This window comes from Arvicola amphibius, chromosome 12, assembly GCF_903992535.2.
Source record: "Arvicola amphibius chromosome 12, mArvAmp1.2, whole genome shotgun sequence".
NCBI classification, from domain to species: Eukaryota; Metazoa; Chordata; class Mammalia; order Rodentia; family Cricetidae; genus Arvicola; species Arvicola amphibius.
This window is the reverse complement of record NC_052058.2, coordinates 49347200-49374514: the sequence shown is the minus strand read 5'-3', so window position 1 is coordinate 49374514 and position 27315 is coordinate 49347200. Positions and strand designations below refer to the sequence as shown.

The window sequence follows — 27315 nt, the reverse complement described above, 5'->3', positions numbered from 1 at the left end:
GACAAGTCATCCCAACAGTGTGAGGACAAGCCACCCCCACAGTGTGAGGACAAGCCACTCCAACAATGTGTGAGGACAAGCCATCCCAACAGTGTGTGGGGACAAGCCATCCCAACAGTGTGAGGACAAGCCACCCCAACAGTGTGTGCTTTGTCTTTGTCCTTCCCTGGTGACTGATGCTAAGCCTTCTGGATATGTTTACAGACCTTTTGAAAATGTCTCCAGCATTTTTGTTCAATTTTCAGCAGTTCACATATGCTTTGTGGCTTACTCGTTTAACCTCCCTTTCCATGTTATTGACTATTTCCTTTGTTTAGTTAGTTTGCAATATAGCACTGTGTTTGCTTTCGTCACTGAGTTTTGGGGATCATACTCACACACGGCTGATGCCCCTTATTTATAGATCTGTATGCAGGAGTTTTTCAGTTCACTCATTTAAAACGTATTTGTAACCCCAGAATCAATACTCTCAATACTTTTGCAGAGGTTTGCTGGCATTCCTAGAGCAGACGTTATCATGAGATACAGGTCCATACGAGGAAGCACAACCCAGGCAGGGCCGTGGATTCTCTTCCAGTCTCATCCTGTGAACAAGCCTCCTTCTGTGTGCTGCTAAGTCCTACATTTTTATTGTTTTGTGCTGTAGATGATTGCGGTATTTCAAATGACCCCTGTTTACACCCTAATGCGCTGAATAAAAGAAGGCTGTGATGGACACCTCCCTTCAGTCTTGAGTTTAACACTGTTGGTATTAATGAAGCAAGTACATGTTAAATAACATATCTTCAAACAAAAGCAAGCACGAAACAAGGTTTTTTATTGATCAGTTAGCAAAAATGTTTGACCAAAGGCTCATGGGAACCTAAGCCTGTATCTCTTCTGAGAGCAGTGACTCAGTATTCAGTAACTCACTGTTTGTGACAACTTTATGGAATATAATTACCAGGAAAAATGACAATCGGCCGCACTTATATTTTTGCTATACATTTGATAAATATTTGTGGGCTGGGGATATGGCTCACCAATGTGAGGCTCTGAGTTCCCTCCCTAGCACAGAAGGGGAAGAAAGAGCCCAAATCCCCTTTCAGAATGGCATAGGTGATAGATGGAGGGAGACACGTGTAACACAGGATCCTATGATACTGCTCCAGGGTCGGGGGAAGAGGGGTCAATTACACTCTAGATGAATATTGCCATCGAAGAGAGGCATTCAATGTGGAGGCAATTTACATTTGCAATACACCTTTGCATTTTGATTTTGAGCATCCGTGACCTCCTACCCATCACCCCAGGTTAAGAGTCCAACAGAAGGCTGGGTGTGGTGGTGCACACCTTTAATCTCAGTACTCAGAAGACAGAGACAAATAAATGGATCTCTGTGAGTTCCCAGGCGGTCTAATCTATTCAAAGAGGTTCAGGTCAGCCAGGCCACAGTGTGAAACTCTGTCTCCAAATAAGTAAATAAATCCAAAACTTGGTAGATATTTCAATATCAAGGGAGAAGCAGGTTGGAATGGAAGAACAAATACAGTAGTGTCTGTTTGTGAGTACGTGTACACACTCATGTGCTTACATATACACACAGCAACTAAAATTTATTTCAAATATTCTACATAGGTCAAGTGTTCAATCCTTTGGATTATATCAATCAATGATGACAAAAAGTAGATAGAAAATTCCAGCATATATGAATTTCCAGGTGAAAGATACCTTGTTATGAATCACTAGCTAAAGGGATTCCATAAGATTAACCAAACAAAGAGAACAGAGAGCTAAATAAACTATACATACACCTGAATACGGAACATCCGCCATCCTGAGATCCTCTGCATTTCATGGAAGGTATGGGGGAGAATAATACAAGCCGAGACTTCTATGGCATCAAAGTTCTTCAGAGAAAGTCAGCCAGAACCACCTCTCTCTCCTCAAAGAACACATCCTATTTCTTAGAAAAGCTTCCGGTAAGACTTACTGGGTAAAGATGAAACCAGAAAGATACTAGGAGGAGCAAAATTCCTGCCTGCAAACGGCCACAGGCACGCTGTGAGAGTAAGACAATCACACCATTGATAATTCAGTATTGTTTGGACACTGTGCAACTGTGGTTGATTTAGAGAGACTTGAGCTGACACGCGTACAACAGGTGGATACGAGGTCGCCAAGAAACTACTTTGGAATTTTCCCACAAGAATAAAGGCAAAAAGGTCACTTGTGGTAAAAAAAAAATCTTTTGGATTAGTCTTCTAAATCAATGCGTGAATTAAAGACAATTTACATATAAATAGGCTAATACCCCGGCTTGGAAATTAAATGAATTTTTAAAAGATGTAAGTAGCTGCGGAAAAGGTCAGTTGGGTGGTAAGCACACATAATGCAATTTTTGAGAACTGCTTGTCTTGTTGGTTTATTAATATTTTGTATTCATGTCAGTGTCATCCTGAAATTGTGTGCATAATTAGTGATGCTCCAAAGTCAACGACGGGCCAGCAAAGTGAGAAACTCGGATTTCACAAAGCTGGGAAGGAAAGGCACGTGCGGCATCTCAACACAGAAGTCGTCAAAATTAACCTTTGCGCACGTATTAATACACATTAGATTCAAATAGATCACAACAAACTCCAAATAAGTATGGACGACTCCAATAAAGTGTACCTTGACTTTTAGCCTTGCTAATCAATTTACAACTCTTCCCAAACAGAGGAACAGCAAGCATTGACTGCAGCCAGAATGGCTCTTCTTCCTGATCCCCTTAGCATCTTCCTAGAGATTGTGCCAGGGGTGATGAAGGTGTGGTGGAGGGTGACGAAGACGTCGCCAGCTGTCATTGTATCCATGTGCTTCAGTGGACTCGGAAGGGTGCTGGCCCATGGGACGAAAGCAAGGGACCCAAGATGGGTTTAGGGAATTAGGAAGTTCCACTGTTTCATTTTGGTTTTGGTTTGGACTTTCAGTATGTGTTTGCGGTGTGTGTATAACTTCATGTGTGTGGACACATGTGCAGGCAGGCACTCATGCATGGATGCATAGAGGTCAAAGGCTAACAGACATCTGGAGTCTTCCTTTTTTGGTCTCCACCTCACTCATTGAAGCAGAGGCTCTTGACTGAGCCTAGAGCTTGTCTGTAACTATCCTAGCTAGCCAGCATTTTCTAGGAATTCCTGAGATCTGCCTTCCAAGCATCAGGATTATGGGTGCCATTAAGTAGGTGCTAGGGATCTGAGCACCAGAGTTCCTGCTTCCATGGCAAGTGTTCATCCTAGGTAATTCACTACACTCTGAGTATGGAGGTGTTCAGGGAAACAGAACAGGGCAGACAGAGAATAATGGAAAGGAGAGGGGCCATTGAAGGAGACCCCTTGCCTTCTCCCTCTGCCTTAAACACAGCAAGTCCCCCTTCATCTGCTGGGCAAATATCCTCAGATAAAGGAGAATAAAATAAAAAGCATGAGAACCACAAATCTCAGAACACTAATGTACCTTCTTAATAACTCCACATGGCGATTTCATAAACAAGCCGAGACTTCTATGGCATCAAAGTTCTTCAGAGAAAGTCAGCCAGAACCACCTCTCTCTCCTCAAAAAACACATCCTATTTCCTAGAAAAGCTTCCGGTAAGACTGGGTAAAGATGAAACCAGAAAGATGCTAGGAGGAGCAAAATTCCTGCCTGCAAACGGCCACAGGCATGGCGTGAGAGTAAGACAATTACACATTGACCCAATTCCCCACCTTACTGCTCCTACAATCTGGTATTAGTCTACATCGGTACTAACCCAGCCTGGAAAAGGAGAAACAAGGAAGCACTGTGTGGCAATGCACCTAACAGTCCATGAGAATGCACAACAGTCTTTGGACACCCCTGCAAAGTAAAGCAGAACTCCAGACCTCAAGACTCTAACAGATGTGCAGGACACAGGAAAACAAGACTCATGTCAAAACACAGAAGCAATGTGCCCAAAGCACCCAGGACACAAGTTGAACTAACAGATAGATCTATCCAGTGTCAATAGACCTTCAAGTCCAGTCCCTGGGATTCATTTTTAAAAGGTTGAAAGGGGCCAGGCACGGTGGTGCATGCTTTTAATACCAGCACTTGGGAGGTAGAAACAGATGTATCTCTGTGAGTTCAAGTTGAAGGTCAGCCTAGTCTACAAATCAAGTTCCAGAACAGCCAGGGTGACACAAAGAAGCCCTGTTTCAAAAAAGAAAAAAAAAAAACAGTAGATAGATGATACATAAAGATAGATAGATAGATAGATAGATAGATAGATAGATAGATAGATAGATAGATAGGTAGGTAGGTAGGTAGGTAGGTAGATAGATAGATAGATAGATAGATAGATAGATAGATAGATAGATAGATAGATGATAGATGACAGAGAGATGATAGATGGCTGATTGATTGCTGATGACATCTGACCATCAATTACTAGCTGCACCTTGCATACAGTTTTAAGTATACTGTAAAGCTTTCTATGCTGCTGTGTCCAACTACATGTATTCCTCTTCTCTAAGCTGATGCTCCTGAGGCTGGCACAATGATGGATTTGTTAGAGCTTTCTGTGAAAGCATGAGACCTGGGTCTGCACCACAGAATTCACATTAGAACTTATCATGGTGGTGAGCATTTGTAATTCCAGTACCGGAGAATGAGATATAGGCAGCTCTTTGGAGTTTGCTGGCCATCCAGCCTAGCCTAATCAATGATGATTCTGGGGCCAGGGAGAGACCCTGTCTCAAGAACAAGGTCGAGGATGGAGAAATGGCTCAGCAGTTAAGAACACTTGCTGTCTTTTCCAGGGTTCAGTTCTCAGCACTCACCTGGTGATTAATAACCATCTGTAACTCCAGTATCAGGGAGTCCAGTGCCTTCTTCTGGTCTCCCTGAACATCAGGCATACATGTAGTGCACACACATAGGTGAGGCAAAACACACAAACAAAAGTACTCCCATGGGATGGTTCCTGAAGAACAACACTAAAGGTGACCTCTAGCTTCCATAGTGAGCATGCCCACACATGCTGTCTTTCTGACCCAAACCTGTACATACAAAATGGATGCTCCTCATCCACAGCAACCAAGTAGTTACGCTCCAAGGTCTTGCAGATGTCAGGTTGTTTCCAAACACAGACTCAATTGGCTAGATTAAATGACTTTTCCAGGGGCTGCTGGAAGTCACTCTTTGGTGACTGAGAATCTTCCACAGGCTCGGGTATTTGAGCACTAGATTCCTAGTGGGTGATATTATGTGGGGAGGTTGTGTGACCTTTCTAGAGTAAGTATGTCACTGGGGGTGAGATTTGAGAGTTCAAAGTCTGGTCCCATCTCCAGCTCACTCTCTACTCTCCGCTTTTGGTTGCTATTAGCTTCCTGCTCTGACTGCCTGGTACTGCTCTTAACGTTATGGACTCTCCTGCTCTCTCTGGAATGCTAGGTCAATATGCACTCTTCCTGTGACAAGTCACATTTGGTCATGGTGCTTTATCACAGCATCAGTAAAGGAAGGAATACATACCCTGACAACAGAGAGTCACCTGCTCCAGTCGGGGTGCTTTTCTGCCCGTTCTCACCTCACTCTAGGAGAAACTGCCCCCCTCCACAAAGTACCCAGAGAAAGCACTTCGCTGTTTACTCCTGAAACAGGACAATTTTCTTTTAAAGCCTGTAAGTGTGCCATGCTATAAATTACCCTGCCGTGGGTGTGAGAATAAATATCTATGTATGTAAGTGTGCGTACACATGCGTTCTCTCTCACACAATATGTTACAGTCAGAACCGTGCTGTTGAGAGCCACTCCAATCTAGAAATTTACAGCTCTAAATGGAGGCACACATTTAGGTTAGACAGTAGGATTATGAATGCCTTGACTATTACCAGAATAAACAAACTGCCCTAAGAGCGTAAACATTTATAAAATACCCTTGCTCATTTACACTGGGGACTCTCAGACCTGTGGCAGATGAGTGACCGAGATAGCAAATGTGATTAAAAATGCAAAGAAACTACACCCCAATGGCATGCTGCATCTGACAATGGACTCTGGACTCAGAGGCACCACTGCAATCTACAAGCAAAGTGCTTTTTGGTAATTCGCTTGTCCGCAGAGGTCCTGCGGCGGCGGAGTCATAATACAGGTCCCTCTTAAAGCAGGCTGAGTTCTTTTCAGCCATTAGCAATTCCATCTTGAGACTCATTCAATAAAAACAATTTCTTTTTCTTTCCCACTGACAATTGATGGTTCGTGCTTTACCAAGATGAGCTCCAGAAGTTGTTAAGAACTTGCATAATACATTAGCTATGCGTAGCTGAATCACAGACTCCAAGTATGTCCAGGAAAGTGAAGAACTCGCTGCAGCGGCTGGGCTGTCCTTTCCCTTAAACTAGAGAGGAGGGAATTTAAAGGGGGAGTTGGGATGTTTAAAGACTGTGTAATGTATATTCTTTTTTTTCTTTTCAAGATGATACTGTGTTCATACATTAAGTCAAAGAATTATACAAAAAGGAATAAAACTATGCAAAGCAGGCAAAGACAGGGACGTGTGGATTTTTATGCAGCCCCTGTGGCAGTCCCAAAGCACAAAGTGAAGAACTGTAAATCAGTCTCACTAGAGACTCAAGATAATCTGAGTTAAAAGTTAGTGATCGTATGAACTCAGCTATTGAGATGATCGTCGGTCCCATCCAAACAAACAGTGCTGTTTCCAGAAACATTACACTGCATCAGCCTTTGTCCTGTCTTAGGCTGTCTAGTCTCTGACGTAGTGGCAACCACTACTACTGGTGGCTTTGTATTTCTTGCAGATCTCACACCCGCAAGCATGTGAGATACCCATACACTGAATTCGTAGCATGAGACACAGTGCCTTGTGTTTTCCTTTTAAAAACATGCTTTGGAGATTCCTCCCTAGTACAGAACATACCCTACCAAATGTCTGCAGAGCTTTTCACTACAAAGATATAGAGTTAATCTTATCTAGTACCATTTAAAATAGTATTGTCATTACCTGTGAAACTTGAAGCAAATTTGTGATTAAAAGTTCCTGAGTCTCGGATTCTTCCCCAGGCTGCGAGAGTTGCTCCTGCTCTTTCTTCTTAAGTAGGTTTAGGTTACTGTCCTCTCACAGAGCTCACTGTGGGAGGATTCCAAAGTCACCCGCAGATCACTTTTCCAAGCTCATGCTTTCAACTTCTCTAGTTGTGAGTCCTTCCCACTTCTGTGTGTGTATCCACCACATCTTGTTTTGTGTGGCTTTGCCTCAGTTTTGACCATGCTTGCTAGTGGATGATTTCCTTATTTCACATTTGTGGAGGGGGGTACAAAGCAAGGTTGTTTATTGGGTAAAGGAACTGGGTACATGGGCCTTATGGCCTGAATCCAAATCCCTGGAACCAACTCTACAAAACTGTCTTCTGACCGTCACAGATGCACTATGATACATACACCTCTCCACACACCACACACACACACACACACACACACACACACACACATGCATGCAAGCACACACTTGTAAAAATGGAAGACATCTGCATTTATTTATGATACGTTAATTTTTAAATTAGAAATCTTACTTCTGGTTTTATCTTCATTCTTGCTGCATTCCCAGTTTATTTAGCTGTTCTTAACTCCGGTGCTTAATGACATCTGTTTTTTTGTTTGTTTGTTTTTATGTGTTGTTCAGTGTCTCAAACTACAGAATTTCTTCTAAGCAGAGCATTGGTTGTAGCCTTTGAGTTTAAATACTCTATTCTATTATCAGTGTTTTGTGGGGTTTGGTTTTGAGATTTTGCTTGAATTAACAGTTGTTTATCAAAGAAAACTTCAGTGTCCATATTGTTTCCATTTTTAACTTATTGTATTGGACCTGATGATAAGGGTCTCACTATCTAAAACTTCCCACAATTCCCCGTGATTGGTTATTTACTTATTTTTGTAACCTGTCATGGACATGTGTTACAAAATTTCCAAAGGCCATAAAAATATACCTTCTCACTGTCAAGACCTAAAGTTAGATCTTTATTATATAGACAATATTGTTTGATTATCTTTTTGGATTATTGATCTATTTCTGTAGACTTGGAGATTAAAATGCTCATTTACATTTGCTTGCTTATCAGCAGTTCACACAGTGATTGCCTGACTCTAGATAGATCCTCAACTTCACAATTTAGACAGAGCTCCCCATTACAAACACATCCCCACCCCAAAGAACAAGAAAGCACACTGAGAGCTTGGGGTTTGATGCTCGCATCAAACACAGTCCAAAACTCCTGCTGTTGCACCAAGTGAGGGGCATTCTTGCCCGTGTAGATGGGACTCAGCATCACAAAGGTTTAAACAAGGAAAAGAGAAATTCATCCGTCATCTCGTTCTCAGACAGCATGTGAAAATCTCAGTCTAATCACGAACAATTCTGGTTTTCTTTACTGGGACCTGGTAGTTCCATTTCATAATTCCAGAGGCTGCACACATCTGGCCAAGACACACAGCCGCAGCACACAGGAGCTGAGGCGCACTCTGAGAGGAAGAATTTAATTCTGCCCTTTATGTTGACTACAAGTGGGTTCTAATATACATGGAAGAAATCTGATATTGATTCTTTACATTGGTACCTAGATAGAATGATAACACCCAGGAATCATTATGATTTATAAGAATATTAAGATTTAGTGAAAATGTCAAAATATATAAAAGTGCCTTTGACTTAAACATTTTAATATTGGTTAACATACTTTGCATTTTGAACATTTTATAAGAAATGCAACTTTACTGAAAATAAATGAAATATTTTTAACTTTTCTAATTATAATCTTGATGAAAATATATTCAAATTATACACATGGAGAATACAAATACAGGGCAATTTTTAATTCTTTAGATCGGAATCAGCAAGGTTGCAAAGGACTAGATAGGAAATATTTGGGGCTCCTGCGCCCTCATCACTGCCAGTGTCATAGAAGAAATCACAGATTTCTTAAGTCAGAGGGGCTACTATATGTGGGCCCAGGGTTTGAATGTAGGATCCCTATATTAGATCATAACTGTTAGCAGACCAAATGGACCTTTTCCTAAAAAAAAGATGTTAAATTATAAAATTTTTAATGAGCTGAAGATAGGAAAATAACTTATTTGATATGAATATATCACAATTTAAAACTATATATTTCTTTTTAAAAGATCCAACCAAATATCCAAATAACAGACTATTCGCCGACATCATATGCTTATCTTTGCTATTTGGCCAAGTTTCAATCCTATAAAGATCACAGCTTTGCCTTTTCTAACATTTTGGCCTTAAAATGTTTTTCTCTGGTAACAGGCTAAGGGGGCCTTACAGTTTTGAAGCATTCAGATCTATGTTTTATAACACGGTTTCCAGTTATACTTTTGTGCTGGGGAAGTCCCTCTCACTACCAAGGCGGGCAGTTGGCTGGTGCTGAGCTCAGGAGTCTTGTCCATGTTCAGTCTCCAGACCCGAGGTCATCAGACCTTTCTACTGTCTTTCCTACAACTATCCTTGCTCCTCCAAAATGATTTCTATACCACAGGGTAATAGTTAAAAATATAGATCTTTGTTCTACAATTCAGGACCCAAATCTATGCGTAGCATAGACTGTTTTCTATAACTGCTCTTGCTAACCCTTCCAATCTACTGCCCTCTGTCCCTGCCTGCTCCCTACTATCTGTTCTCTATTTATTCACAGTGGCTTTTGGGGGGACCACTAGCACACTTTCAATTTCTTTACTCTAGACCTTACCTTAAACCTGGCCTTGTGATGTGTGTTCCATTAGTGATTGATTAATGGACTCTCCCGAGGTGACAGCAAAAAGAGACAACCCACAGGCCACCAGAGAAGCCAAGAAAGATGTGGTTTCACCTGAAGTTCAGCCTTGCCCATCACATCGGGAATTCTGGGTGTGTGAAGAGAGCACAGCTGTCCCCTCTGTCAACTCAGCCAGACACTGGCCAGAGAGAGCTCTCAGGTATTTCTGTGGAGGGCAGCACCCTTCGGTGGAGAATTAATTTTTTGAGATGAGTCCAACCATGCGCCCTTGGTATACAACACACTAGGCAGCTGAGATATGGGTGTGCAGACCCAGCGAGGCAACACTGGTGCAGAATATCATACTGGTGCAGGATATCAGCATGCTTCGCAGCAGGAATATGCTCTCAAAAGGCATTTTCAATAAGAGCATCTAGGCTGAACTGGAGTGGAACCTCCTGAAACTGGCTTAGAAAATATATGTGCTTTAGCTGTGTATCATGTGGTTGAGAAAAGCTTAAACAGGACTTGGAAAGGGGCATTGAGAATCTCATCCCCCCACCCCCAGGCCAGGGATTATCCCAGGAGTTGCTAAGGTTTCTGCACCATGGGACAGTCCACCTCCTCTCTCCACCCAGGATGTCAGTGGAGCCTTGGAAAGTAACTGAAGCTCAGGCAAGGTGTGGCTTTGGGTTGCATTCCCCTAAGGTGGTTTCCAACGCTACATTAAAAAATGTGAAAGCAACAGCTGATACAGGATTGGCAAAAAGAAGTGTTCAGTGCATTCTCTAGTTTTCTCAGATCATTGAAGAAGACATCCAATCTGATGGCCCAAGATATAAACGCCAGGCAGGGTCTATGAGAACTTCTTTTGCCTTTACTGTTACTAGCACACCATCTGCCCGATAGGCATTTCCCGTTACATAGCTCATGGGGCCTTACATACCTAGGTTATGTAAAAATAGAGGTAAATTAAATCATTAATCTCACTGATTAAAAGCCTAAAAGAATAAAGCTTTTTGCATTTTTCTTAGTCACTGTAATTGATAGTATTTCATTTTGTGTGGGCTATTGAATTAAAACACAAACATTGTCCATCATGAGTGCATGACTCTCCTTATGTGATCATGATCATACCAAAGAGTGGTCTCTGAAGCTACGTGTAAAGGAAAGCTGAGATGCTATCCCCCTCTAGACTAAAACAAGTGGAGAAATCCTCCCCACTCAGAGGGAAAAGGACAGGCACCATGTTCCTGGAACCCACCAGTTACTGGGTGTTGCCGCCCACAGGGCATCCCAAACATAAAGTACCACACCTTCCTGGTTCACAGAGCCCAGCAAGAACTCAAATGCTCAGTCCAGTACAGTCACTGTGAGGGAAATTCTGCCGACAGGTTCCAATCAGGCATTCAATCACGCCGCTCATAAGAATAAGTTCATGGTAACTGAGAATAAGTTCATGGTGTGTTTGAGACAAGAGAAGAACACGAATGGCTGTGGAATCTTTAATGCTTTGTGTTGACTTTCATGGTGGAAATGACAATGTATTAGTCTACCAGATGCTGGATCGAGCCATGGGCCATTAACAGGAGGGTGTTCTCTGAACACTTTCAGAACAAATACCAGCTGGTTTACTTGCAGCTTACAGACATAATCACACACACCCCGAGTCAGATCCCATAAGGCTGTAGGCTTCAGGATACCTCATAAATTAAAGCCTCGGCAGGCTCGTTATAGACTTTTATTCATGAAAGAGACACATTGTCCTGGTGAGAGCCAAAATATTAAGTAAGCATCCAAATAAACCGAGGAAAGGATAGCCTTGTAAACCAAACTCCCTGCTTACGAGTGTCGACAGTATTCGAGGATTCAAAGTGTCTTTCCGTGAGTTGCACAACACTGGTTAAGCAACAGTGAGAAATCCCTGTCTTGTTGGGAAAGCATTTCGCTCAGGACTCTCACCAAGTGTCAGTTTATTAGTAGATTTAATAGACTACTGTTGGAAGAAGACAGGGCCTGAATCAAATAAGCAGATGAAATCAGAACCCCAAAAGAAAACCACCTCCAAATTTAATGTATAGCACATTAGTAACCAGGACAACTCAGACTGCTCAGCAATCCACTGAACAGAGAAAATTCATATAAGGAAACACAAATAAAGCAAAACAACAACAAAAACCAAAGCCAGCCCCATCTTCAGAAGAGATGTGAACCTTATTTACATTTCCTTTCTATCTCCCTAGAATACAGAATGATCCTAGTTGGAGACAAAGACAATAAGAAAAGAGTGAGAAAACAAACAGAGTCCCATTTTCAACCTCAACTGGAGCATAGTGGCAACTTCTCAAGGCCCGATCATCACCTTGCAAATGTTTTATTAAAAAGCCACTCCCATTAAAACTTTGTTGGGGAGGTACCAAGCCGAAAGGGTCAAACGGAGGAGAGCTTGATTGTTCTTTCTCAATAGGGACAGGAGATGCCATGGCAAAGGGACCAGGACCCGAGTTTATGACCCCAACCCCATTGTATACCCATGAGTTGTTTTCTGTGCATGTGACAGGACCCCCTGTCATGACCATCTATATGTACAGTAACAGTTAATTAGCACATTCCATTCGCAGCCAGCCACCACCAAAAACAGAATGGCCTTCTTAAATGGTGATTAGGGGTTTTGTGAGCATCTTGGGCTTGGAGAGGACAGTTTCCCACTGGGGATTCTTCCGCCCCCATTCACGTTCATTCAGTTCTTTCTGGGGGAAGTTAAAAGCTGCAGTGATAATCCCTTAAGTATGGCTTGGAAAAGTATAAAAGGCGCAGTGTATAAGAAATTGGATGAGGGAGCCTTTTATGTAGAAGTCGCTGAATGGGTGGCCTCTGGGCCATGCAAGTTGGGAAAGGCAGGCACAGTGTCCTTTCCCAAGGTGGGCTTAGCTGGACCCCAGGCGAGTCAATTGCCTGCCATCAACAGTGCTGCTGCCCCTTCGTTCACCTTGCTTCTCATGCTCACTCGGCTCCTGGGGCCATTTTGATCCCAAAGATGGAGGGAGGGGCGATTTGCGATCTTTGGTAGGGACCCAATTTCTCTCTAAGTGCCAACTCGGCCAGCTGGCACCGAACAGGCCTAGCCTTCTTCCGAAGGGGTTAGCGAAACCCAAATTAGCATGCTCCATTTTTTTAAAAAACTTGCTTGTATTTAAAGACTAATTCATGACAAACAGTGGCTCCTGCACTGAGGTCTGGCGCCCCAGGGGCTGGCACCTTCCCAAACACATGCGACTAATTGCCACCCTCAGATGACACGCAACGAACAAACTCCATTTTGCTGTAGCAGATTCACTAAGAACGCAAGCCCGGAAGGCAGTGGAGGCAGAAAAGGTCCTTTCATAACCCTGTCCTAGCTGTACAGGGCAGCGAAAGCGCCTGAAAAACACCTTTGTTTCCCTGCGCCAATTTATCTCCACCGAGGGCTGCAAGCTCTGCTCCCTTGCGGGAAGGCAAGTCGGGACTCTGCAAGGCCCCCAGCTATGGCTTTCAGAGGTGGTGATCTGCCTTTCCCTTGGCTCAAGGGAACGTGCGGAACTGTCCATTTTGAAAGTCTGCACCTTGCCCCATTTGCCAATCTGTCAACCCCAGGACGCCACACGCTTCGCTGAGATGCTCAGGGCTCCCTTAAGGGAGCCTTTATAAGACTATGTGGGTCCAAAGACCAGCTCCAGCATGTATCAGGGATTAGAATCCTATGCATATCACATTGACTCATCTACACTCATAATAAGTGCATAAGATAGATGCGAACATTATCCTTTCTTTGTAGATGAGGAAACCTAGGCCACAGTTCATCTGAATCTTTGATTTCTCATGGTGGACCAGGAGTTTCATGAAGACCTGAGAAATCTGAACAAGTTGTTATGCCCTGCTCCTTCCTGGGCCGCTGCAAATTTCAACTGCTCCCGTTAGCAGACACCATTTGTACCAGATAATGTAAGTTTCTCATATGTTTTTTTTTTTTTTTAAAGTGTGCACACACATGAGTCCAGGTACCCACAGAAGCCAGAAGAGGGTGGCAAATCCCCTGGAGCTAAAATTACATGCAGCTGTGAACCATCCAGCTCATGTGTTTGCTACCAAACTCAGTCCTGCGAAAGAGCCTCTGACACGGGCCTTAGTCACTAATTCTCTAAGTACATCTTATGTGTCAGCAACTGGTTCCCAGCTCCTGCCATATTTGTTCACTTTTTTCTCTTAGAACATTTAAATTGACACATTTTATTTGGTAGATAAATCTGTCACTCAGACGTCAGTGAAGAGCCCACAGCAAGACTCTTCCGGGGACCAGGGGATCCTGAGAATGGGAGTTCCTTTCCATCCTAATCCAAAACGTGAACACAGTAGGGAGGATGGACACACTTCCTCTGAGCAGGGGTTTGCCTTCACAATAAATCACCTTGGTCCCAGCCCTGTGCGGTTTCACGCTGTCCTTGCCAACACTAAGGGGACTTCCTGTGTCAGAGAGTACCTTATCATACTCACCTTATATTCATTGATGGGTCCAACATGGATGCAAGTGACAGAGGCTTAGGGGTAATGTGAAATGTGCCTTAAAATGCCCCAATTTTCTTTTATCTTTTGAAGCTTTCTTAAGCAGGAAGGTGAAAAATCATGTTTAATTTCAATGACATATTCTGAAGCCTGCTTTTGTATATATTTAATAACTTTGTCAATGAGAATAGAGCCCAGAACAACTAAATATCCATTATTTTATTATTGTCACTTTTAGTTACTATGAGAAATAATGTGTTCCAAATAACGTTTTCTTATATACCTGTCTTGGTTTCTTCATATACCTCTTCTTCCTCTTTCCTTCTCTGTCACCTCCCCTCCTGCCGTGACATATTATTTTAATGTATGTTACATTCATTTACGCTATGGAACATTTGTTTAATGATGCAAAGATGTGTCGCATTCTTTTATGTTGCATTTGTTTAACTCTGTGAAGCTGTGTTACTTTGCCTGTCTAAAACACCTGATTGGTCCAATAAAGAGCTGAATGGCCAATAGTGAGGCAGGAGAAAGGACAGATAGGTGGGGCTGCCAGGCAGAGAGAATAAATAGAAGGAGAAATCTGGGAAAAGGGATCAAGGAGCAAGAAAAGAAGAAGGAGAGGAGGACATCAGGGGCCACCCATCCAGCTACACAACCAGCAACAGAGAAAGAAGGAAAGAAAGAAAGAAAGAAAGAAAGAAAGAAAGAAAGAAAGAAAGAAAGAAAGAAAGAAAGAAAGAAAGGAAGGAAGAAAGAAAGGAAGAAAGGAAGAAAGAAAGGTATACAGAATAGAGAAAGATAAAAGCCCAGAGGCAAAAGGCAGATGGGATAATTTAAGTTAAGAAAAGCTGGCTAGAAACAAGACAAGCTAAGTTTGGGCATCATAAGTTTGGGCATTCATAAGAAAGAATAAGCCTTCATGTGATGTATTTGGGAGCTGGGTGGTGAACCCCTAAAATGAAAGAAATAAGAGTCAAAAGTTAAAATACCTCCACTGCTGATCCTTTACTTTGGGGTATGTCCTGTGGCAATGCTGTGTGCCCTTCCTGGACTTCCTACACCTTTTCTCTGGATGCTCAGCTACAAGAAGCACAGATGTCTACACAGTCCTGGTTAATGTGTCCCTCCAGCCATCATCAATCTCTAAGTTCTGCTCTCTGCTGCTAGATCACACTAAGTGATTTTCATGACTGAAATCGTGGAAAATATTTTATACTTGGCATTTGAAATTGGTTGCTTACATATAATTTGGTTAATTTAATTTAATTTTAAAATTAGCGAAGTTTTCACCATAATTATCATGCATTTCCAGTAATGCTTAAGGATTAAAAGTGGTTAACTCATAAACTGTCTATGAAAGTAGATGCTGTAGTAATTGTTAATTTTGGTAATTAATAACAACAGCACAATGCTTTGTTTTGCTGACATTTCAGTATCAAGTTGTTTGGATTTTGCAGTTTTTCCATATGCTTAAATCAAAATAAATTGTCTTTTCGTTCTTAATATGTCTTTTAAAGTATACTGGTTCCAGTCATTAGGCTTTGGTGCACCCACGCTGTGAAGAATGAAGAGATTCTGTATAGAATCATGAGCCTCTATCTTGGACTCTCAGAGTATTGCAACAGTGGTCCCCAGTAACTGGAGTTTCCCAGGAGTCCCACACTAGGAGAAACTCAGTGACTGCCAGAGGGAGAACTTGGCTCCCAGAAAGAGCATCCCATGGTTCTGAAAACTCATCAGGAGAAGAGACTGATAAAGAGAGACCGGCACTTTGACCCTTGACTTGGACTGCTTGGATAAATATATTCTTTGCCTGTGGGCAGACGCTGCTCTTTCAATTCCCAGCCATCCAGAATCGAATAATCACATGGAAGATATATTAATTAAAACACTGCTTGGCCTATTGGCTTAGGATTCTTATTAACTAACTCTTACATCTTAAATTACGCCATTTCCATAAAACTATATTCTACCATGAGGCTTGTGTTTGTTACCTCTTGCTTCTTGGGCAGTTACATGGCATCTCCTTAACTCTTCCTACTCTCTCTCTGTAGATGGAGCAGCGGGCTGCGTTCCTGCCATGGGCTCCTGGCCACCTGGCTAGCTTATGCCCCGAAATAACAACACACAAATTGTATTCTGTTAAACACTGCTTGGCCCATTAGCTCTAGCCTCTTACTGGCTAATTCTCACATCTTGATTAATCCATTTCTAATAATGTGTGTAGCACCACAACGTGGTGGCTTACCAAGAAAGATTCAGCACCTCTGACCTGGCGGCTGGCTTCATGGCGTCTGACCTAGAGAGGAGAGTCATGGCGACTGCCTGAGGCATCTGCCTCACTCCCTGCATCCAGTTCTGTCTACTCCACCCACCTATGCTCTGACCTATCAGGCCAAGCAGTTTCTTTATTAATTAACCAATGAAATCATCAGATAGATAGAAGACACACCTACATCATCTCTCTATATATATCTCTGTTCAAATTTCCCATCTGGCTGTATTCTGCCCTGCCATAGGCCCAAAGCAGCTTCTTTATTAACCAGTGGTAATAAAATATATTCATAACATACAGAGGGGAATCCCACCTCATATGCCCTCTCTTTAAACCCAGATCTCATGACGACCTTGCAGATAACTTGGGCAGGCAAAGTATTTGTGTGTGTGTGTGTGTGTGTGTGTGTGTGTGTGTGTATTCCTCTTCCCACTGTGGCCACATAGGACAAATGCTTTCCTGCTTTCCAAGATTCTTTCTTTCTTTCTCTGACCTACTGAAGACAGGTGGCTGAGCCTTGCTTGTTAGGGCTGTCAGGGTCAGGCACCAACATTCACACCTCTAGTGAAAGCAATAATGGAGGTTCAAAAATGTTATGGGATAGGTGTCTGTACCTAGGCATTATATTGCACTAGATGTGACAGCTTTGCCCCAAATCATGTCGATGCTATTATAAGCATGATTACAGTAGGGGCAGAGGAATGTACCCAGATCTAGACTGCTAAAAGCATCACCCACTACAAATTCTGCCCTGAACTTCCCGCACTTTGGCCCCTTCTGAAACTCCACTGAACTCTTTCTGAAGACCGGTTTGCTTCCTTAGCAAATTCTCCAAGCCCACTGCCAGGAATTAGCTTCCACCACTTGTCAGACAGAGAGCCTCCTGGGCTCTGCCCCAGAGAGCCTTATTTAGTGCTCAAAGCTGGGCCCAGAACCCAAGGATTTTAATCTTCTGAAACCCTTCCGGTATACAGCTTGTAGGAAATCTTAGCTGATGTGAGCTGATGATCACAACTGGTGAGATGTGTCTTGAACTGCAATACCGAACAACTAGAATCAAGTTAGACAATCTCTTTCAACATCCGCTCAGCCTCTAATCACCTGGAGGGCCTTTAAAAGCAGTGTCCTGCCACGACCGCCACCCACTCACCCCAACTGTGACATACAAGCCAGAAGACTCTGATGTATTCAGTCCACAGTGGATTCAGATACTGGGTTTTTGAAAAACTATCTTATAAATAGAGAACCACCAACAGCCTAAGGGCACTTAGTGTTGGAAAGGCTCAACCCACCACGAAGGAAGGCAAGGCCTGGACCTGGACAACGCAGTCACGGAAGCAGGAGTTTGATGAGATGAAACCCACTTGAATCTCCTCCTTCCCAGTTTGCTAGTACACCCAAATAAGCCTTGAAGTTACAGCATTAAAAACAAGCCCTTCCCCTTGGTTTTCAGCTGCTGGCAGAATGATTTAGTAGTTCTATTATCAAAGAAACTCCATTATAATTACAGTGTTTGAATTATACACAAAACAGGAAAAATTCAGAAGGGAAAGTCCTTTAATCAAACCTGTAAAACAGGACAGTTTCTGGCTGCCGTTAAACACGAACTCTGAAATGTTAAGAGTCAGCTCTCTAGTCCTTTGATTCTTGCCTTTTCCCCACAAGAGTGACACTACACATTTTTTCAATTAAGCAGTTTGACAATCCGAAGAAACCCACAGTGCATGATTTAATGAGCGTATACTGTGTGCCTGGTAATCAGTAGGCCGATGGTTCACTCCTTGCAAAGTGACAAGAGGCCACTGCACATTAATAGAAAGGTTTTTTTGGGGGGTCTCATTTCATTAAAAAAAAAAAAAGCTTTACAGTTGAGGAACTTCCAACTGTATTGGCAAAACTGTCACTGAAGGTCCCTGGTGACCTTAACGTTCTGTCACTTTCCAAGTCTTCGTGATGAAATTCATCTTTAAAAACATAGAACAAACACAAAATATAGACATTGAAGATTCTCTGGTGGTGTCGAGGTGATGTGACACTTTCTGATACCAATGCCACCAGTAATTTCACAGTGAAAGAATTGTGACCCAGTACGCAAGTTCTTCACGATGACTACGAATGTGGATTAGTCTTGGAAATAATGCCCAGTATTTTAGAAGGAAGTTAGTGTACTCTAAATATACTTATTTTTGTGATGGAGAACACTCAAATCTGACTAAAACACACACAGCCTTGGTCAAATTCTGTCAGTTCAGTGGTGCTCATGGTCTTGACCGATGAGCTACGGAAGTAACATCCACTGTAGATGGAGATCGCATGGACTGCCTCACGGCTCCTGGTGGTGGAAGGGCAGAAAGTATGGAGAGTGGAACAGGTAACACCAGGCTGATGCCCTTGAGGTCTCCAACAGAAACCTGCATGCAGATTAGAGAAGGAAAACAATACTCTGACATCCATGCACATGCAGAGTTCCAGCCAGCCCTAGGAAGTGCCCAGAGGAAAGCTGTTGGACTAGAAACAGAACCTCACTGTGCAGCTCCAGTTGGACTGAAGCTCACTGTGTAGCCAGGGTTGTTCTCAAACTTGTGATTCTCTTGCCCCAGTCTCTTGAGCGCCAGAATTGCAGGTATGTGTTCCTAGTCATAATTTTCATGTTAACAACAAGAGATTTTAATGGCCACACAATAAACTCCTGATGTGTTTTAAGCTTTCTGATTGTAGGAATGTGAAACTTGCTGTTTATGTCTTTGATTAGCCTTCCAGAAAACGTGGGAAATCCATTCTTCAGTTCAGTTTGCAACCCCGTTAGCTGGTAGTGGTAGGAGATTTGTTTCTAGCTTTATTGGCTGTATTTTAGTGACTTTACTGAGGGTTGGCTATAAACTATACACAAAGCAAGCCTCTCATTTATATGGTAAGGGACCAATGGCAAAAATCTGTGTCACTTGGGCCCAGGCAAGGGCTCTTCCAACACAATCTGAAGATGAAATAGAGAATCTCTTATATAGACTGTGAAATTACAATTTATTGCTTGGGTCATACAAATGTATCTTTTGTTTAAAAGGATCATACCTGGGAGTGTCAATGTCTTTATCAGAAATATGAGACAATAAAATTATCCTTAGATTGTTGTAATGATTCAGAGAAAACATCTCCCACATCAATCAGGGTAGCATTTTGTGCTTAGTCTCACAGAAAGCTCTGCACGTTCATAGCTTTAGATGCAAGTACAGCACAGCTGACTAGAACACCAACCCAATGCAGAGACCCCCACACATCCCTTAGAAACTGGTACCCCTTCGAAGCTTCCTGGCTCAGCATGAATCAGTACCAGCTAGCTCTCTCTAGTCTCATAAGTGAGGGAAATCAAGCAGAGTCCCACTGTCCTTCATTCTTATTCTAAACATGGGGAAACACACAGATGCATCAGAGTTATGTAATTTCCAGGTTCACAGCTCAGTGTTCAGTTCATCTACAACTGGGCCATTGCCGCAGGTCTCTCTCTCTATGGAAAAGCAAGCTTTCCTCGTGTTTCCTGGCATTGGCCACAGCGAGAGTATGGCCAAACATACCACCAAGATGTTCCTTTGTGCTCAGGGGAGTCTGTTGAGGGTCACTTCACTTCTACGTGGTGTGATGCAGGGGGGAAAGCTTTACAAGCAGACTCAGACTTGAACACTGATACCCATCAATTTCATGGATTTGGGGAATACACCAAGCCTACCTGAGCCACAGAGAGCTCCACTACAAGACGGGAAATACAAAGAATTTATAGAGTTATTGTCAGCAGGGCTGGGTCCAAAATATTTAAATAAGGAATATAGTAGGGGCACCAGCTGGAATGAGCCTACCATCTCATTTAATTAAATTTAATAGGAGCACTGTAGGATTAAATTACAAAGGTATCCATTTTGATTCTAGACTGTGGAATGCAGTCAAATCCATGATACATTGCATGAGGTAAACAGCTATTGAAAACACTGTAAAGAAAGATATAAGCTGTCAGTTACCCCTATAGTAAGTTACCCCTATACCCTTTAGTGACTTTGTTTTCTACACCAATGCTGACTCCAGTTAGCCTGGCTAGTCCTTAAACTGACGAGACACATATGTCTCTTGACTACAGCTGAGTCCTCCAAGAACCCTGCACTTAAAAAACACAAACAGATTTCACTTGGGATCTTATTAGGTACGTATTTACCGATAGCTGTTGTGTCGTCTTGACACAATGACCCTTTTGTTATTGCCAAATACTTTCCCTCTGGTAATCCGTTTGTCCGAGGGTTTCATTTGTCTGATATTTAGGAAGGCTCTCTGCATGTCTTTGACCATTTCTACAGCATTCCTTTCCCCACCAGTTCCCCTTAAGCCTATGAATATCTTTATATTTAAAGGTTATCTCTCAATGCAGCATTGATGTTCGTTATTTTTAAGTGTATTCTTATACCTCTGCCTTTTAACTAAAATGCACAGGGTCCACTAATGATATAATGGTTTGTGCTTGCATTTAGTGGTAGAGTTTCATTCGTTTCGTTTGAGTCTCTATTTCTTGTCCCTCTGTTTCTCTTTTCCAATATTATTGCGTTGATTTTAAAAAGCAAGGCAAGAGTTTCTCTGGGAGTCCGAGGTCAGCCTGGTCTACACTTTACGTTTCAAGTCAGCTAGAGCTGCACAGTGAGACCTTGCCTTAAAAAAAAAAAGTGAGAGTATAGTTTATCAATTGACCACATTTTGTATTGCTTGTTCTGGGGACTAAAATATATATTCTTTGTTTTTTACAATTAATCTCAAATTTTATTGCAAAATTAATATCATATTAATGATATTTTGTAAAGGAAGCAACTGTATGGAGCAGATGTGTTAAAATATATATCCCTTGATCATTATTTGGCCCACTTTCACATAAAATTTGAGAATGTTGCACCTACATAAGTCTGCTTACCAACCCCACTTTTGATGCTATGACTGTCGTGTGGACTACAGAGACACATTACGTCATGATCCCCACGGAACAATGTTGTCATTCTTGCTCTTTGTATTTTAAAGATCATAAGATGGGAAACGAGCCATTTGTATTGGCAACTCCAATATATTTATTCCATCTTGAGCATTTCAGGTCTTCTCTGGTGTGCCTCGTTCCAGGCTCCAGCTTCCTTTGACATCTTTTGAGTCTTTTGGAAAAAAAGCCTCTGCGCTTTTCTGTATCTAAAAATGCCTTTGTCTCCATGCTGAAAGCACATTTTAGCTATGCAAATAACAAGGTTCTTTGGTGTGCGTTCTTACTGTCTTTCTATCCTCTTTACTTTAAAAACAGTTTTCTTAGGCTGGTGAGACAGTCAGTAGGGAAAGACTCCTACAGCCATGCCTGACTATCTGAATTCAAGTCCCAGGACCAATGTGGTTGAAGAAAGAGCCAACTCCTACAACTTCTCCTCTGGCCTCCAAATGTGTACCATATACACACATTATCTCTACCTGCCCCTTACAACAAATAGACACATGGCATTAAAAACCATTAAATTATCTTTTTTTTTTTGTTTTGTCTACCCTTTGTCGTATCTGAAAAGGAGGAAGTGCTCATTTGAAACAACATTTCCCTGAACATACTGTGGTTGCTGTGAAGGCCCCTTTCTACGTCACGGTGTCACTGTCCCATGTTTAAGGGAGAAGTACAGAGGCGCGATTTCCTTAGAATCATCCCACTTACGCTAGGACACAGATTTAAGTATTTCATAATATGTGAAAATAAGTCATTATTTTCCAAACATACTTTCTGCATGATTCTATTTCTTCTGTGACTCCAATTACATGTATAGTAGCTATGCTAAATTTTGTAGCACAGTTACCGGAACCTTGACTCCTTTTTCACTGTTCAGGCATTTAAATAGTTTTTTTTTTCCTGTGCTCCAGAAAATTGCCACAGCTCTATTGTAAGGGTTACTGGCACTTGTCCTGGTCACCTCCACATGCTCTAAGGCCACTCAGGAAATTTTGATTTCAACGGTGACAGCTCTCCATCAATAAAAGTTCAAATCTGACCCATCTTGGAATAAATGTCAGATAATTGCCTATTTTTTCAAAACTGCTCCCATTTTCTTAGTTCCTTATGTGTTGTGGAATCTGAGGTTGTGGCGTGTGAATAAATAAACGTAAACGGTAAGGAGGAAGGGCCAGTTTCCGCTTTATTCTCCAAGGAATATTGATCTGTTTTGATAGGCAAGTAGATTAGCTAAACAGAACTAACTGAACAGGGCCTTGGGAGGCAGCTCCAGGTTTGGTTTAGCTCTTTCTTTTCTTTATCTTTTGCAGACAGGGTCTTACTCTCCCCTCTGGCCAGCCTGGAATTCACTGTGGAGACCAGGCTGGCCTCAAACTCACTGCAGTCAACCCGGCTTTCATAGTAAACACTGTAAGACGGGAACTCAGCTTTCAAATTGTGAAGTACAGCTCTGCAAAGCTTCAGCCTGTGTACTTTTATTCTTCCTGCCTTCAGGTAATAGATGGGGGCGGGTCTATACTATAGTGGCTACCTCTGGTCATGTCTGGCCTACTAGAGCTTTCATGGTCACACGAGAAGCAGATGTAGAGACAGCACTGTCGAGTATAGAGAAAACAATGAGGAAATCTTCTCTTGTGTTTCCTAATGATTCCTGAACCTTCACTCAGTATCTTGACTAGAAATACCTGGTTTTGGTCCTAACAAGAAACAGAAGTCAGGCCTGGGGCTCCTTTGACCATCTTGCCAAGCACACGAGGAGACTGGACTAAATGCACAGCTTACACACTAAAATATCACACAGACATGGCAGCATTGAATCTCAAAACAGTGAGTTCTGTACTGACCATTTTTCCAAGTTGTATCTATGTAACACTTGGTCACATTATTCAGTGTTACTTTTGTGGCTTTAGACATCTCTACATCTACCACATTGACATAGTCATAGGTAATATTCTAAGAGAAAGGAAATATTGAAAATCCTTCAATAGTAAGTACGTGAATATCTACTCTCATGCATATTAGTGACAGCCATGCTTTGACCACTAGTCATTATGAGTACCATGTCTTGAAAGCTTCCTCATGGAAGACATCCCCCTAACCACTTAACATAAATTATCTTTTAATCTTTCATAACCATTCTAGGAAACAATTCCTAAGATTAGGTTCATTTCATTGGGGAAAAAAACCAGAGTTCAGAGAGGTTAAGCAGGCTGACGAAGATCAAACAGCAAACAGCAAAAACTCATGCAGAAACAGCAGAGGGGAAATATTTGAAATTATTAGGCACTGTCTTTTATTGTTAGGAGAAGAAGAGAAGTCTTTCTAAGCACAGAGAAATAAGTGAGGTCTCTAAACTTGAAAATCAGTCACTTTTAATTACTCTTTCAAATAACTGCAGGCTTCATTTTTAAGAGCCTTATTTCTAGGGTCAAGATGCCAAACAGAACAAAAATACTGAAGGCTAAATGGCTATACTCAAAGTTCACAGCTCATTGCATTTCCTTTTGCTTTTGTTGTTGTTGTTATTTTGTCTTTTTGTTTGTTTGTTTGTTTGTTTTCGAGACAGGGTTTCTCTGTAGCTTTGGAGCCTGTCCTGGAACTAGCTCTTGTAGACCAGGCTGGCCCCGAACTCACAGAGATCTGCCTGTCTCTGCCTCCCCAGTGCTGGATTAAAGGCGTGCGCCACCACTGCCCGGCTTCACCGCATTTCTCTTCTGCTTTGTAGGTAGGGTCTCTAGATAGGCAGAGAATCTACCAAGAAGTCAGATGCATTAGGAAGTGAAAGTGGGAGGCCCATTCCACCCTACCATGTATTTATTGAAGGCTTTTACATGACAAAGCAATGTCCGATAGCAATACAAACTCTACAGGCAGTTCTGGCCAATTTGATGAACTGCATATAAACCCGTGGATGTCAAAGGCTTGAGGAATCATGGGAAGGCAGGCAGAGCCAGGGGCAAATTGGTGGACAAGATAAAGTAGATGTAGGAGACAGGGTTAACTGGAAGCAAGACAAGGTGGGTGGTGTCTTTGTCTTTTGGTTCATGGAGTTGGTCAATTTACACACACACACACACACACACAGTTTGCAAAGACATAGACATGAAGATGTTTTTAAAGGAGGAAGCATGAAGAGGAATGACAGGAAGGAACAGGAGCGTATATGAAAGCAAGGTTAACTAAACACAGCCTGTCAAGAGTCGTGCACATGTCTGAGATCCTAGAATCCAAGCAGATGGTGAAATGAAGGCTAGGCATGCTTGAGGCCAATTTGGGTTATATAAAAAAACCCTCTCTATAAATATGTATATTAATTAATTAATTAATTAATTAAAAATCAAATAAAATAGAGTAGCTCATTGATTACATGCTGGGGAAATGACCAGACTGGAATTGTGGAGCCATTCCACAATTGACAGACACACATATGCCTGTCAGTGTGCACCTGTGCGTATCTGTGTGTGCATGTGTGTGTGTATGTGTGTGATCTTTTCTCACACATAACAAGTATCACAGACAACATCCCTATAACAAAATACAAGTTAACAAGTGGAAAATCTGACATACAAAGTTTAATGTGACATGAGAGACTTTGGAAATAGAAACCAAAGATTAGGGAGAACCCATGTCTTATGCTTAGATATAAAACAAATGGACGTTCATGTAGGAATGTGATTGGTCGAAATGATGATGACCTACTACTGGTCTGAGACTTCCTGGACTGAGAAGAACTGAACTTCTCAGTAACTTCTCAGCTTTTCTGTGTCCTTCTGTTGACCTAGGATTGGAATACACTCCTAGAATGAGATATGACTGCTGGCAGACAAGGCATGCCAGAGAATCTCTGAATGGCCAGTCTTACACACAGTTCTGGGGGAAACTACACTGCAGCTCTTTTAGATTTTCTGGAAGGTTTTAAGGACTGCCATGGGAAAGAAAGGCATGCAAGAAAAAGTCAGAGTGAAGGCACTGCCAGCACTCCCAGCATGCCTGACTGCTGTGGCGGGAAGAAGCCCTGTCTTCTGAGCATCGTGAGCTCGTTTCTCCTCCATCGGCTATCTCCTTTTAAGTTGCATATCTGACTCACTGGGTGAAAACACTTAGGCATGAAGGGAAGGGAAGACTTTTTAAATATATATATTTATTATGTATACAAGACTCTGTCTGTGTGTATGCCTGAAGGCCAGAAGAGGGCACCAGACCTCTTTACAGATGGTTGTGAGCCACCATGTGGTTGCTGGGAATTGAACTCAGGACCTTTGGAAGAGCAGGCAATGCTCTTAACCGCTGAGCCATCTCTCCAGCCCCCAGGAAGGGGGGACTTTAGCTGACCTTTGGGTCTCTTGATGCGATTCATCATTCACTACCTATTCTGTACCAGCAGGGGATCCTCTGACCAAGAGCAACCCTCCACCCTTGAAAGACACAGGTCTCTTGGCAGAGGGCTCCTCTCGCGGCTACTAATTTCATTTCAATCCAACCGTCATCCTTAAAGCCACACAAGGCATTAAAATCTGACTTTGTGACCACTTAACCTTTCTTTTCCTACAAAAAAATTATTAAATATGTGTGCCTATATAGTGGGGGAAGAACAGTTATGGCATGTCAATCAGGTACCGGTTCGGCTGCGCTTCGTGGGAAGGGAAGGCAGTGCTTTCCTTCAGAAAGTGAAGCCACCATTCTTTTATGTCACTGACATAATATTTATATTCCTACTTTAAAACGGCGGCTACAAACAAAAGCAGCAAGAGGGCAGGTTCTCTAAGGAGATCTGGCTCTAACCACATACAATGATAAAGTTCTATTTATATGCAAAAGAATGAGACTAATACCATAAGGACATCTACACGGTAAGGCAATGGATCACGCTCTTTGAAAAGGAATAAAATTAAGCAAACACTACCTTTCACACACGTGCGGCCTCCTTGGGGTCCTCGGTGCAGGACGAAGAGGTTTTGCAGAGGAGTGACGGAGCGGGTTGTCCCAGGACACCTAACGGGAAGAACAAGTTCAGATGATCACTCGGCGGTGTATCGGACAGCTTCGAGACACAACATCATGAAAAGAGTCTGTGAAGAACACTGAGCTGGCGTGGCTGCAATAGGGACTGTTTAAGGGGCTATAGAGGCACAGTGCAGCTTCTGGAACCATTGTTTCTCTGCAGGAGAGTGTGGCTCAGAGGAATGACAGCGCTTCGTGTCAGAATGGTGCTGCGCCTGTCCATATTCTGATTCCCACCCCAGAGCCTTCCTAGATGCAGCATCTGGCCTCCTCCAGAACGGGACAGTCCTAATACTGGGATTTCTGTTTTTGCAAAACAATGAGCCTGACCCAGGAGAACAGTGCTCTGGCTTTGCAGAATTCCATGTTAGATCTATTCAAGAGTCACTTGTGGGCCATTTAACTCCCTCTCCTTTGGAATACCAGGCCAACTGTAATGGATGACGAGTGAGATGTCTCAGGGTTTCTATTGCTGTACTAAAACCCATGACCAAAATCAGTTTGGGGAAGAAAGGGTTTATTTCATATTATACTGAGGGAAGTCAGGGATTGAGCTGAAGCAGGGCAGGAACCTAAAGGCACTGATTAATGCAGAGACTATAAGGAGTGCTGCTTACTGACTTGCTCCTCATAATTTGATGCCCTGCTACCATCCCTGGGGTGGCACTACCTAGCAGGCTTGGTCCTCCCACATCAGCCACTAATCAAGAAAATATCTTACAGGCTTGCCTACAGCC

At 42.4% G+C, this 27315-nt stretch overlaps 1 protein-coding gene across 2 annotated transcripts in view; it reads right to left on the bottom strand.

Annotated features, from left to right (window-relative positions):
* Positions 1–27315, bottom strand: part of Fhit (fragile histidine triad diadenosine triphosphatase) — a 1447725-nt gene that overhangs the window by 1014384 nt on the left and 406026 nt on the right. For both annotated transcript variants that reach the window (XM_038350177.1, XM_038350178.1), the window contains exon 3: positions 26481–26569. The gene's annotated coding sequence lies outside the window, so the exon portion shown is untranslated. The remainder of the gene's footprint in view (positions 1–26480; positions 26570–27315) is intronic.